Here is a 4,821-nt window from a genome sequence, read left to right as displayed (position 1 = left end):
TGTCACGCCAAAACTGGAACACTGTCCTTATCTCCTTCTCCCAAGAAGACCAATTCTACTCTGGCTACATATTTGATAGTAGAGCTCCTTTCCTTTGAACATCTGTAATCGACTTATAAAATCACAATGGCCAGACAACGCCACATGAAACGCGTATTCTTCTTTGATTGAACGATGCGCTAGTGGCGGGTGGTATCCAGCGAGGTTTGTATGTGCATGGATGATATCCGTAGGTAGGTACACACGGCCATCATTTTTATCAGTAAAAGAGAAAGGTCGTGCTGCATCACTTTCGTTAGTAGAGTGGCAAGGTACACCAACGGCATCGTTTCAGTGGTAGTAGTACTGAATCGCTGATGTCGCAATGAATTTCACCGCACTTGAGTTCATGATCGAACCTGGAGTCCGAAGTGGGTCTTTCACTCGGTTACTGTGTGCTGGACTCAAAATTCAAACGGATTGGAGTTCAAAATGGGTCCATCACTTGGTCGTTGCTGTGTCGAAGTATAAATTGCCTTTTAAGTCGGCGTTTGTACATTCAATGAAGCGTTAGTCTTGGAAATCTTCACTTTGTATACTGAAGGATGGTACCCTCCCCAAGATAATATAATGTGATCAGTGGAAAGACCAAAGAAAGATACGACAATACGAAGAACATCTTCAATGTTGCAAGATAGCTGCATCTTTTGTAGTCCATACAGATCGTCACACTAAAACTAAAACACTGTACTTCGCTTCCCTCTCCCAAGAAGACAAAATTCTAATTTCTTGGGTGGCCCGTCGGAATTAATCTTTTAATTTCACCGCATAGTGTAAGCCTGGTTCTAAAAGTTCTGGAAGTCAGTTTTGGAGTCTTTCGAAAATGATAATGATTATTGGGAGCTACTGAACGATTTTATATTTTAGTGGATCTGGACTCTCTTAATGTTGTGATTGCAACTGAGGTTGTTAGTTCTGGCTCCCTCGGGTCATCCTTTGGGCTAACAATTCAGCTAGCGTATGAGCGACACGGAAAGTGGTTGTCACCTCTTGGATACTACTACTTACTCACTGGAATAGTATGATCATTTAATCTTGAATCCAAAATTGTATTTGACATACAATTATTCAATATATATCGAGAGAGCTTCCACTCAAAGAGCAAATATTATTCATTCAGCTTTCAAACTGTGAAGACGCAAGAATCAAAACAGATCGCCCTTCTGGTCAGAGATTTAGAGAGTCATTTGAAAGTACACTTCAGATCAAACTACGGAATGCTCTTCTAGAGATAAAAGTATAACAGAGCCGGATCGGGGGTGGGTGGGTGTTTTTCCGGAACTATAGGCCAAAAAAAGTACACACACGTACAGTCAAATTTAACCGTTTCATTCTTGCGCACGTCTATTGGATGATATGCACACTTTGAGTTTATAGACACATCGGCTTTTGCTGCCCTTTCAAGGACCTCCACCCGAAACACTTGGCCTGATCCGGCCCTATAAGGATAGCTGCTCTCTGTCAAGAGAAGGACACTGGGCCCTAGAATGTCTACAACGTCAAAACAAAGAAAAGGCAGGAGATAAGAGAGACAAAGGTAAAAAGACCTTTCATCATTGTCAGGAAAAAGGACAAAAGTCTACAGATTCTCTTAAGGAAAAAAAACAAACAACTAAAACATAAAAAACAAAGAAAGTCAGGAGGAGAAACAGGAGTCAAGTTCTTCAGAAACTGAAGATGAACCCATATCCATCAAGGAATGCTAGAAATCAAGACCACTAGAAGACCATACAGAGAAAGGAACCGTGCCAGTTAGGAATTTGAAAAAAGACAGAGAAAGAAATAAAATTGAATTTTGTGATGTGCTTTGAAATTTTCATCATGATTACAAGAGAATATATCAAAGAATAACGCATCTCTTTGTCTACGTTTTTATACTATGTATAAGTTGCTTAAACACACTCACGTCATTACATTGTGTGTGTGTGTGTGGGGGGGGGGGGGGATTTTAAGTTGTACATGATTTGGCAATCAGTGAGTAGTATCTTTTTTTCTAAAAGACATGGGTTGCCCTGAAAAGGACAGTTGTGTATTTGGACAAATTCAAGGACTTCAAATGTGAGCTTTAACTGTCTCAACCCCTTTCCACGACAAAGTCACAATTCTCCTCCAGCTGCTATTTGGTAGTGGTAGTAGTCACTGCTGCTGCAATTGGCTTATCGTTAATGTGGTGATGGAAGGCTTGGAAAATGTGGCACGTGAACGTCTCTTTCTCTTGGGTTGAGTAAAAGACGTTTGATACATTTGTCTTAGATACCTTAACTCATACACAATGTCTTGTAGCATAAACACAATGTCTTGTAGCACAAACACAATGTTTTGCTTTCACTGTCTTCTTTTTGTTCTCCTTCACACTTCAAAAGTTTCCTTTTTCTCTTCTTATTTTTCTCGTTTTCTTCTTTCCTCTTCTAGCTGTTGCTGAATAAAACAACACTTTTTCTTTCTGACATTGTAAAGAAACTCTCCAATTCTCCCTTCTGTCTCTTTCTGAAATCCTCCACCAAATGTAATGATGGAGAAAGTGGAGAAGGTAGTACTTACTACTGGCACATGTAAACATTGTTGCAAAGACAACAGAGAATCAGCTAAATTTCACAGTAAATCCATCCTCTTCTGGAAGCAATGAAGTTTCATTTACAACAAAGCTGACATCATTAGAAGTCTTTTGTTTGTTGTTTTTATGGGTTTAACACCATTTTCACTATATGATATGCTAAACATGTTAACCATTATATTTGGTGGAGGAAGAACCCAAGAAAATTCAGGGAAGAACCACGTACCCATGAGAAGCTGCTGGCGAACTTTCTCACATATCTATGTTGGCCAAGCCTGAGACTCGAATAAATGCAGACAGCGGTGAGATATCAAGGATCTGTAAAGGTGAGAACTTTAGACCACTTGGCCACCCGGGGCTCCATAACTTAGTCTTTTGGCAAAAACCCCATGTCATAATTATCACTCATTCAGGGGAATATTGACAATATTTTTAAGGCAATCATTCTGGATTTACAACTGTCACCATTTTCATTTAGGACCAACTTGAATGCATAAGAAGTGTTTTTGTGAAAATGTTATGCTGAACAGGAGATAATATTTCAAGATAAGACTTTCCCATACAGGAGTAGAAATTACAAAATTTTTAAGATGGCTACTGTGTCAGCCATACCGGATGTCAGATCAGCACCATTTTCATTTAAAACCAACTAAACATTTAAGAAAAACTTTAGTGAAAAACTCTAGTTGATAAACCATCCATTCAGAAGTAGCAATAAGAAGATTTTCACAATGGCTACACTGAAAACCCCACTTCAGTATGACTTTCTGTTCAACTGGAATTGTGATAACCAGTTTTTTAAGAAGGCTGCCAAGGTGGCAATACTGGATGTTAGATTATCACCATTTTTTTAAGGACAAACTGTACATCATAAGATGTTTTTTTAGTGAAAATCCCATTTCATATAACCATCCATTCAGAAGCAGCAATAAAAAGAATTCCAAGATGGTCACTATGGTTATCATATTGGACATCAGACCTGCACCAATTGAATTTAGGATCACCCACATATCATAAAAAGTCTTTTTGTGAAAACCCCATGTCAATATGACCATCCATTTAGGAGAAGAAATAGCGAAATTTTCAAGATGACTGTTCTAGCAGTCTTACTGGATATCCAAGCAGAAACATTTTTATTTAAGACCAAGTAGACCATGACATGAATGTGTTTGTAAACTTTCAACGCAAGCATTTAAACAGCTTAGGATCAGTAGCAGTAACGATGGACAGATGGATGGCTGACAAGACACACAGAACCAATATCAAACTTGTTTTAGAGACAATATCTGTCAACTAGGCAGCTGCTTGTTAATAGCTACTCCTGATTCCTCCACTTTAAATACCCAACTTAGCCCAATATATTAACCACTGTAGGTTGTTCTTATAGTTGTAAGAAAGTGCCGTATGGTACAGTTTAAAGACAAAGGCAGCTCTGAAGGTACCATACATTACACTGAGGGGCTAAATAATATACATGTACTGTATGGCTTCCCCCTCTAATAAGGACATCCCATCTGCTGCAAAAATGTGGCCTTATAAAAGTTCTCAGGAGAGTCACAAAATGGTAACTAGATCTGTTTGAAACACATGCATGTACCTACTGCAGACCAAAAGTTCAATTTCAAATATATTCAAAACTAGAAATGTTGAAAATCAAATCATGTCACTATAATAGCGTATAGACATACATACACAATTTTTTTATTTACCTATCTCGTTTCATTGTGCTAAACTGTGCATATTTGTGAAAAGTGGGTCCAAAAAAAACCCCCAAAAATAAAATAAAATAAAAAAAATAAAAATCCTTAACGGTGTGAAAATGTAATCAGGTTATCTACATATGAATACAAATGTCTCCAACCAAATTTTTATTCTAAACCTCAAGTGGTCTGTGCTTATTCATGTTAACAAAGTCCAGAAAGTTTTTAAACATGTACAACATTAAAATATATCTGTATTGACCTGGAATTTTGCTCATGAGCATAATGGTTCCAAGTCAAAACATTTCTATTGCAAAAAGATGTATCTGGATTGGACATCAAGATGTATGGATGGACAGAAGCAAAGAATACGTCCCCTTCTGACATCACAGTGGGGGTCTTAAAAATTACTATTCTGGTATCAGGCAATGTGGTATCTGTCAGATGGCACCCTATTTGAGACTGAACTCTCAAGTTTTAACAGACTTTGAATCAGAATATCTTCAATCATATAAAAGGTAACACAAA

The sequence above is a fragment of the Sinohyriopsis cumingii genome, chromosome 9 (genome assembly GCF_028554795.1).
Source record: "Sinohyriopsis cumingii isolate HCF-2022 chromosome 9, ASM2855479v2, whole genome shotgun sequence".
Classification (NCBI taxonomy): domain Eukaryota; kingdom Metazoa; phylum Mollusca; class Bivalvia; order Unionida; family Unionidae; genus Sinohyriopsis; species Sinohyriopsis cumingii.
This window is presented reverse-complemented; position numbering follows the sequence as displayed.